Source organism: Gorilla gorilla, chromosome 8 (assembly GCF_029281585.2).
Source record: "Gorilla gorilla gorilla isolate KB3781 chromosome 8, NHGRI_mGorGor1-v2.1_pri, whole genome shotgun sequence".
In the NCBI taxonomy this organism is placed as follows: Eukaryota; Metazoa; Chordata; class Mammalia; order Primates; family Hominidae; genus Gorilla; species Gorilla gorilla.
In genome coordinates this window covers 86,427,997-86,441,689 of record NC_073232.2, presented here as the reverse complement: position 1 = coordinate 86,441,689, position 13,693 = coordinate 86,427,997, and the positions used below count along the sequence as shown (strand labels likewise).

The 13,693-nt window shown below is 35.6% G+C and overlaps 1 protein-coding gene across 29 annotated transcripts in view; it reads left to right on the top strand.

Moving 5' to 3' along the window:
* The window catches only part of CCDC7 (coiled-coil domain containing 7), a 459,676-nt gene that overhangs the window by 239,649 nt on the left and 206,334 nt on the right, over nt 1-13,693 (top strand). The window lies entirely within an intron of this gene.

Sequence of the window (13,693 nt, the reverse complement as noted above, 5' to 3'; positions counted from 1 at the left end):
ATCTATTGATCTGTGGCTGGACACTAAGTTTGATTCCGTATCTTGGTTATTGTGAGTAATGTTACAGTGAACATGGGAGTACAAATATCTCTTTTATATACTGATTTCATATCCTTTGGAGGTACATCCAGAAGTGAAATTGTGGATAATATTGTAGTTCTATTTTTAATTTTTTGAGGAATCCCTGTAGTGTTTTCCATTATGGCTTTACTAATTTACATTCCCACCAACAGTGTACTAGTGTTCCCTTTTCTTCACATCTTTGCCAGCACTTCTCTTCCATCTTTTTGATAATAGTTACTTTAGTGTGTGGGAAGTGATATTTCATTGTGGTTTTAATTTGCATGTCCCTGATGATTAGTGATGTTGAACACTTGTTCATATACCTGTTGGCTATTTGCATGTCTTCATTAGAGAAATGTCTATTCAGATCCCATGCTCATCTTTTATTTGCATTGATTGTTTTCTAACTATTGAGTTGTTTGAGCTGCTTCTGTAAATTGGATCTTAACTGCTTATCAGATTTATGATTTGCAAATGCTTTCTCTCATGCAATAGGCTATTTCTTCCTACTGTTGATTGTTTGCTTTGCTGTGCAGAGCTTTTTAGTTTGGTTTAATACCATTTACTTATTTTTGCTTTTATTACCTTGCTTTTGGGGTCATATTCAAAAAATCTTTGCCCAGATCAACATAATTGAGTGTTTCCCATATTTTCTTCTAGCAATTCTAGTTTCAGATCCTAAATTTATGTGTCCTTAATCCAATTTGAGTTGATTTTTGTATATAGTGTGAGATGAAGGTATAATTTTATTCTTCTGCATGTGGATATCTAGTTTTTCAACACCATTGTGTATTTTATTCCAGTGATCTACATGTCTGTTTTTATACCAGTACCATGCTGTCTTGTTTGCTGTAGCTAAATAATATGTTTTAAAATTAGGATGTACAGTGCCTCCAGCTTTGTTTTTCTTGCTCAAGATTGCTTTGGCTATTCAGGGTCTTTTATGGTTACATATGAATTTTTGGATTTTTTCTATTTCTGTCAAAAAATGTTATTGGGATTTTGATAGGGATTAAATTCATAACTGATGGACATTTTAACAATATTAATTCTTCCAATCCAGGAACATGGGATATCTTTTTATTTATTTGTGCTTTCTTAAACTTCTTTTACTAATGTTTTATAGTTTTCATTGTAGAACTTTTTTTCCTCCTTGTTTAAATTTATTCCTAGGAATTTAATTTTTTGTAGATATTGTAAATGAGATTACTTTTTGACTTCTTTTTCAGACAGTTCGTTGTTAGAGTATAGGAACACTACTAATGTTTGTGTGTTGACTTTCTACCCTGAAAATTTTATGAATTTAATCATTTGGTCTAATAGTTTTTTGGTGGAGTCTTTAGAGTTTTCTTTTTCTTTTTTTTTTTTTTTCATTGACAAAGCAGTTTCACCCGTGTTATTTAGTCCTTGTGGTAGTCCTTTGGAATAAGCAATGTTATTCCCTTTGATTTACACTGAGACCTAAAGATGATGAAGAGAAGGTAGATTACAAAGATAATAATATAAATAGCTATCATTTACTGAATTACTAATAAATACCAGGTACAGCAGTAGGAAGAACATAATATTTTTCTAACATACACAATAATCCTGCAAGGTTGGACTTAGTATTTCTTTTGTTTTTTTTATACTTTACTTTCTAGGGTACATGTACACAACGTGCAGGTTTGTTACATATATATATACATGTGCCGTGTTGGTGTGCTGCACTCATTAACTTGTCATTTACATTAGGTATATCTTCTAATGCTATCCATCCCCCCTCCCCCCACCCCGTGACAGGCCCCAGTGTGTGATGTTCCCCTTCCTGTGTCCAAGTGTTCTCATTGTTCAATTCCTACCTATGAGTGAGAACATGTGGTGTTTGGTTTTTTGTCCTTGCGATAGTTTGCTGAGAATGATGGTTTCCAGCTTCATCCATGTCCTACAAAGGACATGAACTCATCCTTTTTTATGGCTGCATAGTATTCCATGGTGTATATGTGCCACATTTTCTTAATTCAGTCTATCATTGTTGGACATTTGGGTTGGTTCCAAGTCTTTGCTATTGTGAATAGTGCCACAATAAACATACATGTGCATGTGTCTTTATAGCAGCATGATTTATAATCCTTTGGGTATATACCCAGTAATGGGATGGCTGGGTCAAATGGTATTTCTAGTTCTAGATCCTTGAAGAATCGCCACACTGTCTTCCACAATGGTTGAACTAGTTTACAGTCCCACCAGCAGTGTAAAAGTGTTCCTATTTCTCCACATCCTCTCCAGCACCTGTTGTTTCCTGACTTTTTAATGATCACCATTCTAACTGGTGTGAGATGGTATCTCATTGTGGTTTTGATTTGCATTTCTCTGATGGCCAGTGATTATGAGCATTTTGTCATGTGGCTGCATAAATGTCTTCTTTTGAGAAGTGTCTGTTCATATCCTTTGCCCACTTTTTGATAGGGTTGTTTGATTTTTTCTTGTAAATTTGTTTAAGTTCTTTGTAGATTTTGGATATTAGCCTTTTGTCAGATGAGTAGATTGCAAAAATTTTCTCCCATTCTGTAGGTTGCCTGTTAACTCTGATGGTGGTTTCTTTTGCTGTGCAGAAGCTCTTCAGTTTAATTAGATCCCATTTGTCAATTTTGGCTTTTGTTGCCATTGCTTTTGGTGTTTTAGACATGAAGTCCTTGCCCATGCCTATGTCCTGAATGGTATTGCCTAGATTTTCTTCTAGGGTTTTTATGGTTTCAGGTCTAACATTTAAGTCTTTAATCCATCGTGAATTAATTTTTCTATAAGGTGTAAGGAAGGGATCCAGTTTCAGCTTTCTACATATGGCTAGCTAGTTTTCCCAGCACCATTTATTAAATAGGGAATCCTTTCCCCATTTCTTGTTTTTCTCAGGTTTGTCAAAGATCAGATGGTTGTAGATGTGTGGTATTATTTCTGAGGGCTGTGTTCTGTCCCATTGGTCCATATCTCTGTTTTGGTACCAGTACCATGCTGTTTTGATTACTGTAGCCTTGTAGTATAGTTTGAAGTCAGGTAGCGTGATGCCTCCAGCTTTGTTCTTTTGGCTTAGGATTGACTTGGCAATGCGGACTCTTTTTTGGTTCCATATGAACTTTAAAGTAGTTTTTTCCAATTCTGTGAAGAAAGTCATTGGTAGCTTAATGGGGATGGCATTGAATCTAAATATTACCTTGGGCAGTATGGCCATTTGCATGATATTGATTCTTCCTGCCCATGAGTATGGGATGTTCTTCCATTTGTTTGTATCCTCTTTTATTTCATTGAGCAGTGGTTTGTAGTTCTCCTTGAAGAGGTCCTTCACGTCCCTTGTAAGTTGGATTCCCAGGCGTTTTATTCTCTTTGAAGCAATTGTGAATGGGAGTTCACTCATGATTTGGCTCTCTGTTTGTCTGTTATTGGTGTATAAGAATGCTTGTGATTTTTGCACATTGATTTTGTATCCTGAGACTTTGCTGAAGTTGCCTCTCAGCTTAAGGAGATTTTGGGCTGAGACGATGGGGTTTTCTAGATATACAATCATGTCATCTGCAAACAGGGACAATTTGACTTCCTCTTTTCCTAATTGAATACGCTTTATTTCTTTCTCCTGCCTGATTGCCCTGGCCAGAACTTCCAACACTATGTTGGATAGGAGTGGTGAGAGAGGGCATCCCTGTCTTGTGCCTGTTTTCAAAGGGAATGCTTCCAGTTTTTGCCCATTCAGTATGATATTGGCTGTGGGTTTGTCATAGATAGCTCTTATTATTTTGAGATACGTCCCATCAATACCTAATTTATTGAGAATTTTTAGCATGAAGCGTTGTTGAATTTTGTTAAAGGCCTTTTCTGCATCTATTGAGATAATCATGTGGTTTTTGTCTTTGGTTCTGTTTATATGCTGGATTACGTTTATTGATTTGTGTATGTTGAACCAGCCTTGCATCCCAGGGATGAAGCCCACTTGATCATGGTGGATAAGCTTTCTGATGTGCTGCTGTAATCGGTTTGCCAGTATTTTACTGAGGATTTTTGCATCAATGTTCATCAGAGTTTTCTATATATTGGTTTATGTTATCTGACCAAGATATTTTACTTCCCCCATCCAATTTGAATGCCTTCTGTTTCTTTTTCTTCCATAATTTATTTGCCTGGGGCTGCCAGTGTTCTGTAGAATAGAAGTGGTGAGAATAAGCATCCTTGTCTTGTTTCTTGTCTTAGAAGAAACGCTCTCAACTTACTACCATTAAGTATAATGTTAGCTGTGGGTTGTTTGTTGTATATGGCTTTTATTGTGGTGAGGTACAATCCTCCTATACCTAACTGGTTTAAAATTTTTATTTTGAAGTTATTTGGAATTTTAATGGATGTTTTTTCTGCATCTATTGAGATTATCATGTGGTTTTTGTCCTTCATTCTGTTAATGTGATGTATCACATTTATTGCTTTATGTTGAACCATCCTTGCACCCAGGAGATAAACCACACTTGATCATGGCGAATTCTTCTTTGAATGTGCTGTTGAATTTAGTTTGTTAGTATTTTGTTGAGGTTTTGCATGATCATCAGAGATACTGGCCTTTAATTGTCTTTTCTTGTAGTGTCCTTGTCTGGCTTTGGTATCAGTAATGCTGGCCTCCTAAAATGAGTTTGGAAGTGATCTCTCTTCTTCTATTTTTTTGAAACATTTGAGGGGCATTAGCATTAATTCTTCTTAAAACATTGGGTAGAATTTAGTAGTGTATCCATGAGGCCTTAGCTTTTCTTTAATAGAATAGTTTATATTAGTGATTTAATCACCTTACTCATTATTAGTCTATTCATATTTCTCTTCTTCATGATTTAGTCATGGTAGGTTGCATATGTCTAGGAATTATTCATTTCTTCAGGGTTGTTGAAATTGGTGCCATATAGTTATTCATAGTAGTCTCTCATGATCTTTTGTATCTCTGTGACAGCAGTTGTGACAGTTCTTCTTTTATTCCTGGTTTTGAGTCTTTTCTCTTTGTTAGTTTCATTAAAGATTCATTGATTTTGTCTTTTCTTTTTCTTTTTTTTTTTGTTGTTGTCCAGAATTCTAATTTATTAACTCATCATTTTAAATATTTAACTTTCAGGGACAGTAGAATGTTTGTATTGTTATACGTGAATTCTCTTTCCTCTCAGTAAAATTACATAAAAGGACAAATTATAATCAGACATTTGCTTGGTGAGCATGGAGTCAATCCAGGGAGAATGAATTGGATGATCAGATGTCTATTACATCCATCTTCGCTTGGGGCGCATTTGTAGGAGGGATTGGATATTTATTTCTGGGGTCGGGACATGTCCTTTCCTGGGTTGTCCTGGGTTCTTTCTTCTTAGAGACCCTTTACTGTCTTTCCTCTGGATCATTCCCTTTTCATTAATATATTCTTTCTTTATAATGAAGACAATGCAATTTATTTGATTATATGTTTTAATAGTCCTTGTCTGTTGAGGCTGTGTCTTAATAAATACAATCCCAACATTACCGAACTCCCCAGTCAACAATTTATAGGATTTTTTAAGGGTAGATGATTTCTTTATTTTTTATGGAAAACCATTCTAAGTTGCTTCCTGTTGATTTCCTATACTTTTATTTACTTTCTTTTTTTATTTTTTTAAAATTTATTATTATTATACTTTAAGTTTTAGGGTACATGTGCACAATGTGCAGGTTAGTTACATATGTATACATGTGCCATGCTGGTGTGCTGCACCCACTAACTCGTCATCTAGCATTAGGTATATCTCCCAGTGCTATCCCTCCCCCCTCCCCCCACCCCACAACAGTCCCCAGAGTGTGATGTTCCCCTTCCTGTGTCCATGTGTTCTCATTGTTCAATTCCCACCTATGAGTGAGAATATGCGGTGTTTGGTTTTTTGTTCTTGCGATAGTTTACTGAGAATGATGATTTGCAGTTTCATCCATGTCCCTACAAAGGACGTGAACTCATCATTTCAAAATACCAACTCTTAGTTTTGTTGATCTTTTCTATTTTTTTTCTCCCTTCTATTGTTTTTCTAGTATCTATTTTGTTTATTTCTTCCATGAGCTTTATTATTTTCTTCCTTCTATAAACTTTGGGTTTAGTTTGTTCTATTTTCCTTAGTTCCTTGTGGTGTAACATTAGGCTGTTTATTTGGGATCTTTTGTTTAATGTGGGCTTTTAGTTCTATAAATGGTACAATTGTACAGTGTGTTTGTGTTTTAAGCTGTGTTATTACAAAAGAGTAAAAAAGTAAAAAACATTAAAATTTTATTAAATAAAAAGTTACAGTAAACTCAGGTTAATTTATTATTGAATAAAGAAAATTCATTCAAAATTTAGTGTAACCCAAGTGTACAGTGTTTATTAAGTCTACACTAGTGCACAGTGATGTCCTAAGCCTTGACATTCACCACTCACTTACTGACTCACTCAGAGTAACTCTTAGTTCTGCAAGCTACCTTGATGGTAAGTATTCTATACAGGTATATCAGTTTTAAAACCTTTATACCATATTTGTGCTATGTTTTTCTTATTTTTCTGTTTAGATATACAAATATTTACCATTGTATTCAAATTGAATACAGTATTTAGTATAGTAACATACTGTACAGCTTTATAGCATAGGAGCAGTAGACTATATCATATAACTTAGGTGTGTAGTAGGCTATACCATGTAGGTTTATGCAATGATAAAATTGCCTAATGACACGTTTCAAGACATATCCCTGTCATTAAGTGACATGCATAACTATTTTTTCTAACTTGTCTGATCCTCCTAAAAAATGTTTTGAATTTTTTATGAGGCAGTTCTTATATCTGCATTTCTTTGGGATCAGCTTCAGGAGATTATTGTGGTGTTTTGGTCGTGTCATATCTTTAGTTTTTCATGTTTCTTGTTGCTTTACATTGATGTCTGCAAATCTGATGCAGCGGTCACCTCTTGTAGCCTCTTCTGACTAGTTTAGCTGTTGAAAGACCTTCTCCTACAGGGGTGTGAGGGCGCTTGCTGGGTGGGCTGCTGCAGTTCTGGCACTCATGAGATTGAGAGTTGTGTCACCTTTGTGTAGCTCTGGGAACTGAGGTTGGTGATGACAAAGATTTCGAGGATCCTCAGCAGCCAATGCTGTGAATGTTTGCAATTGTGGCAAAGGTTATTGGGGTCTTCAGTGGCAATGACTATTAAAGTTCTTCTGATTTCTTTTTCTCTCAGTGAGGAAGTTTTGCTGATAAAATCCCTCTTGGTTCTGGGTCTGACTTGTCAGCTTGCTTGCATTGGTAGTGGCATGAGTATTTGATTAGTGGTGCCAATGGAGTGGCTGCAGAGCTGAGATGTGAAGCACAGGAATGTGTGGAGGTAGCATGGTTCTGGGACCCAGGGTAGTAACAGCACTTATGCCCAGGGCACGTGCACCTCTGCTGCCACCTTGGTAACAGAATCAAGGTGCAGATTCCTGTGAAATAGCTGGGCAGCTAAGAATGAGAATATTGATATCCACACAGTTTGAGCTGCTCTGGAGTTGGGGCACAGTCCAGCTGTCTATGGTGGCTAAACCAGTGTCTGGAGCATGGGCACACACAGCGAACGTGTGGCTCTGGGATTTGGAATGCAAACTACCTTGCTGTGACAACGATTCCCAATGTCTGAGGTGTGGGTGGGTTCAATGTAGACACAAAACCCAGGTCTGGAATGTGGTTACTTGCAGAGTGGCTATGTTTTGGGTCAGGGCACACATGGGGTTAGAGGAGGTGGTGACTTCTTTCCCAGTAGTGGCTTAACAGTGCTGATTCTTGTTTGGAGGAGGAGTATACAGACACGTCACCCTTTCTGGGGTTTCCTGGTGGGGATGGCTCTTGATTACCTCAGTAGAAAGAAATGGTAGTGTCCTGGGTGGATCAGGCTGTTGGGAACCATGGTGGTTCCAGCAGCATGGCTGATGCCCATAGCCTCCACCTTTCTTCTTTGCTCCTAGCTATCTCCTGGTGTCTAAGATATGCTGACCTCACCAGGGATCCTTTCTACTTGGACATTGTGCTCCACTGTGTTGCTACAGATTCATTAATGTGCCCATGACACCTCTCTGGGCTATTGTAGTTTGTGAAAGGTGTCTATATTTGTTTCATAGCAGGAGGGATGAAGGTTGCTATCTCCTCTGCCATCTTGGTGCTGTCCTACCTTATTTATTTTTTAAACCACTTTACTAAGGTTGATTCTTTGTGTATAGTGTAAGATAAGGGTTTAATTTCATTCTTTTCCATGTGGATACTCTGTTTCCCCAATGCTATTGAGGAGACTATGCTTTCCCTTTTGTGTATTCTTACCACCCTTGCAGAAGATCAGTTCACAATATGTGCATAGGGATTAATTCTGGACTCCCTGTTACATTGGTGTATGTGTCTTTTATGGCAGTACATATTTTTGACTATAATATAAGCTTTGTAATGTGTTTTAAAATCAGGAAGTATGATGCCTCCAGTTTTTTTTTCTTGCTCCAGATTGCTTTGACTATTTAGGTTTTTTGGTTCCATATGAATTTTAGAATTGTTATTTCAATTTCTGTAAAAGTGTGCCATTGGTATTTTGATAGGAATTGTACATCACTTTGGGTAGTATGGGCATTTTAACAATATTAATTTTTCCATTTTGAACAAAAGATGTCTTTCCATTTTAATTTCTTTCAGCAATATTTTATCGTTTTCAGTGTACAAGCCTTTTGCCTTTCGAATAAGTTTATTGCTAAGTATTTTTTCCTTTTCGATGTGATTGTAAGTAGGATTGATTTTGAATTCCTTTTTGGATAGTTCGTTGTTAGTATATTAAAACAAAACCAATTTGTGTATGTTAATTTTATATTCTGTACCTTTACTGAATTTGTTTATTCTAACCATTGTGCGTGTGTGTGTGTGTGTGTGTGTGTGTGTGTGTGTAGTTTAGGGTTTTCTACATTAAAAAATCAATAACAAATAGTGAGACTGAACCAGTAACCAGAATCTCCGAACATGAAAACCATGAATCAGTCTTATTATTTACTATTGACCTTTTCAAGTTTTCCATTTTTTCTTGATTCAGTCTTGGTAGGTTATTGGTAGGTTCAAGGAATTTAACAATTTCTTCTTTGTTGTCCAGTTTGTTGGTCCATAAATGGTTCATAATAGTCATTTGTGATCTTTTCTCATTTCCATGGCATCAGTTGTAGTGTCTCCTGTTTCATCTAGTTTTATTTATTTGAGTCTTCTCTTTTTAAAAATTAATCTAGCTAATAGTGTGTCAATTTTCTTTATCTTTTCAAAAACCGAACTCACATTTTCATCAATTTTTTCTATATTTTTTCCTATTTTATTTATTTCTGTTCTAATTTTATTTTTTTTTTCTGTGAACTTTGGCTTTAGTTTCTTATTCTTCTTTTTCCTTGAAGTGTAAAGTTAGGTTGTTCATTTTAAATATTTTTTATAGTGATTATCAACTTTCCTTATGGTACTGCTTTTGCTGCATCCTGCTGTAAGTTTTGGTATATTTCAGTTTTGTGGATTTTTTAAAATCTCAAGATAGTTTCTAATTTCCCTTTTGATTTCTTCCTTGATCCAGTGGTTGTTCAAAATTTGTTGTTTAATTTTCATGTATTTGTGATTTTTTTCCATTTTTCTTTCATTACTGATTTCTAGTTTCATACCATTGTGACTGGAAAATAATCTTGTAATAGTTTTAATTTTCTTAAATGTTTAAGACTTGTTTTGTAGTATAGCATGTGATTTATCCTGTAAATATCTCAGTGTGTAGGAGAATTGTGTGTATTCTGCTGCTTTTGGATGGAATGTTCTTTAAATGACTGTTAGGTCCATTTGGTCTACAGTGTTGTTCGGATCTGTTGTTTATTGATTTTCTGTTTGGATGATCTATCCATTTTTGAAAGTGGAGTATTGAAGTCTCTCTCTTCATACCTATTATTACTTTTCTTATGTATTTATGTGCTCTGACGTTGGACACAGGTATATTTATCATTGTTATATACATATATATATTTTTGAGATGGAGTCTCGCTCTGTCGCCCATTTTAATGGTGAATTGACCCTTTTATTTTTGTGTGGTGACCTTTTTTTGTCTCTTGACATATTAGTTATCTAAGTACAGCCACTTCTGCTCTCTTTTTGATACCATTTGCATGGGATATCTTTTCCTCTCCTTCCCTTTTAGTGTTTAAGCCCCTCACTTTTAGTTCAGTTTGTCCTTGACTCTAAAGCAAGTCTCTTGCAGATAGCATATAGTGGATCTTACTTTTCTCATCCTTTCAGCTTCTCTGTATCTTTTGAATGGTAAGTTTAACCTATTTATATTTAAAATTATTATTGCTAGGTAAAGACTTACTGTTGCAATTATATTGTTTTCTGTCTGTTTTATAGCTGTGCCCTATCTTCCTCTCTTTCTGCTTTCCTTTGTGATTTGATGACTTTTTATAATGATATACTTTATTTCCTTTTCATCTTTTTTGTGTCTGATATAGGTTTTTCTTTATGATTACCATGAGGTTTGAGTAAAATACTGTTAAAATGGTCTATTTTAAATTGTTATCTATTTTAAATTGTTAACAACTTAACTTCAATTGTATACAAAAATTTTACATTTTTATTCCACCCCCATTTTCGGTTATTGATGTCAAAAATTACTTTATATTCTGTATCCATTAACCAATTTTTGTGATTATAGTTGTCCTTAATACTTTTGCTTTTAACTTTTATACTAGAGTTAAAATGATTCATATACCACTATTACAGTATTACATTATTTTCTGATTATCAATATATTTACTTGCTAGTGATATTTATACTTTCATATACTTTCATGTTACTGTTGAGCATCCTTTCATTTCAACTTTAAGAATTCCCTTTGTTGGACGTGAAGGACCTCTTCAAGAGAACTACAAACCACTGCTCAATGAAATAAAAGAGGATACAAACAAATTGAAGAACATTCCATGCTCATGGGTAGGAAGAATCAATATCGTGAAAATGGCCATACTGCCCAAGGTAATTTATAGATTCAATGCCATCCCCATCAAGCTACCAATGACTTTCTTCACAGAATTGGAAAAAACTACTTTAAAGTTCATATGGCACCAAAAAAGAGCCCGCATCACCAAGTCAATCCTAAGCCAAAAGAACAAAGCTGGAGGCATCACACTACCTGACTTCAAACTATACTACAAGGCTACAGTAATCAAAACAGCATGGTGCTGGTACCAAAACAGAGATATAGATCAATGGAACAGAACAGAGCCCTCAGAAATAATGCCGCATATCTACAACTATCTGATCTTTGACAAACCTGAGAAAAACAAGCAATGGGGAAAGGATTCCCTATTTAATAAATGGTGCTGGGAAAACTAGCTAGCCATATGTAGAAAGCTGAAACTGGATCCCTTCCTTACACCTTATAGAAAAATTAATTCACGATGGATTAAAGACTTAAACGTTAGACCTAAAACCATAAAAACCCTAGAAGAAAACCTAGGCAATACCATTCAGGACATAGGCATGGGCAAGGACTTCATGTCTAAAACACCAAAAGCAATGGCAACAAAAGCCAAAATTGACAAATGGGATCTAATTAAACTAAAGAGCTTCTGCACAGCAAAAGAAACTACCATCAGAGTGAACAGGCAACCTACAAAATGGGAGAAAATTTTCGCAACCTACTCATCTGACAAAGGGCTAATATCCAGAATCTACAATGAACTCAAACAAATTTACAAGAAAAAATCAAAGAACCCCATCAAAAAGTGGGCGAAGGACATGAGCAGACACTTCTCAAAAGAAGACATTTATGCAGCCAAAAAACACATGAAAAAATGCTCACCATCACTGGCCATCAGAGAAATGCAAATCAAAACCACAATGAGATACCATCTCACACCAGTTAGAATGGCAATCATTGAAAAGTCAGGAAACAACAGGTGCTGGAGAGGATGTGGAGAAATAGGAACACTTTTACACTGTTGGTGGGACTGTAAACTAGTTCAACCATTGTGGAAGTCAGTGTGGCGATTCCTCAGGGATCTAGAACTAGAAATACCATTTGACCCAGCCATCCCATTACTGGGTATATATCCAAAGGTCTATAAATCATGCTGCTATAAAGACACATGCACACATATGTTTATTGCAGCACTATTCACAATAGCAAAGACTTGGAACCAACCCAAATGTCCAACAATGATAGACTGGATTAAGAAAATGTGGCACATATACACCATGGAATACTATGCAGCCATAAAAAATGATGAGTTCATGTCCTTTGTAGGGACATGGATGAAATTGGAAATCATCATTCTCAGTAAACTATTGCAAGGACAAAAAACCAAACACCGCATGTTCTCACTCATAGGTGGGAATTGAACAATGAGAACACATGGACACAGGAAGGGGAACATCACACTCTGGGGACTGTTGTGGGGTGGGGGGAGGGGGAAGGATAGCATTAGGATATATACCTAATGCTAAATGACGAGTTAATGGGTGCGGCACACCAGCATGGCACATGTATACATATGTAACTAACCTGCACATTGTGCACATGTACCCTAAAACTTAAAGTATAATTAAAAAAAAAATAATTCCCTTTATCACTCCTTGTAAGGCTGGTCTAGTGTTGATTAACTCCCTAAATTTTTGTTTGTCTGGAAAAGTATCTACGCTTAACTTTCAAAGCACAATTTTTCTGGGTGTAGTATTCCTGGTTGTCATTTATTTCATTCAGTACTTTGAATATATTATTTCATTCTCTTCTGGCCTGCAAGGTTTCTGCTGAAAAGCTTATTGATAGTTTTATGGGTTTATCTTGTATGTGATGTCATTTTTTTCTTTCCATTTTCAAAATTTTCTTTGAGGTTTGACAATTTAATGTGTCTCAGTATAAACTTCTTAAGATTCAACCTATTTAGGATCCTTTGTGTTTCGTGTATCTGGAAGTCCATTTTCCTCCTCAGATTTGAAAAAACTGTATTCATTATTTCTTTAAATAAGCCTTCTGCCATTTTCCCTCTCTTTCTTCTTGGACTTCCATATGCATATATTGGTTCACATGATGGTATCCCATACATCTTATAGGATTTCTTCACTCTTTTTCATTATTTTTATTTTTGTTTCTCATAATAAGAAATTTCAAAGGACCTGTCTTAGAGTTTGTTGCTTTGCTATTTTCTTCTGCTTGATAAAGTCTGCTTTTGAGGCTATCTATGAAATTTTTCAGTTTATCAATTGTGTTCCTCTGTTCCAGACTTTCTGTTGGTTTACATTTTTATGGTTGGTAAGTCTTTGTTGAACCTCTCATTTTTTGTTCATGTGTTGTTTCCCTAATTTTATTTGGTTGTCTATCTGTGTTCTATTTTAGTTCACTGAGCTTGTTTAAGGCCATTATTTTTATGTCTTTTTCAGGAAGGTCATAGATCTGCATTTTTAAGAATCTCTTATTTGAGCTATATTTTGTTATTTGAGTTATCACCTGTGCATCAACAGAGCATCCAGTGGGGTTGTATTGCCCTGATTCTTCATGATCCTTGTATTTTCATTGATGGACGTGCATTTAAAGAAGCATCTTTACATGCTAGCTTTGGCCCTTCACTAGACAGC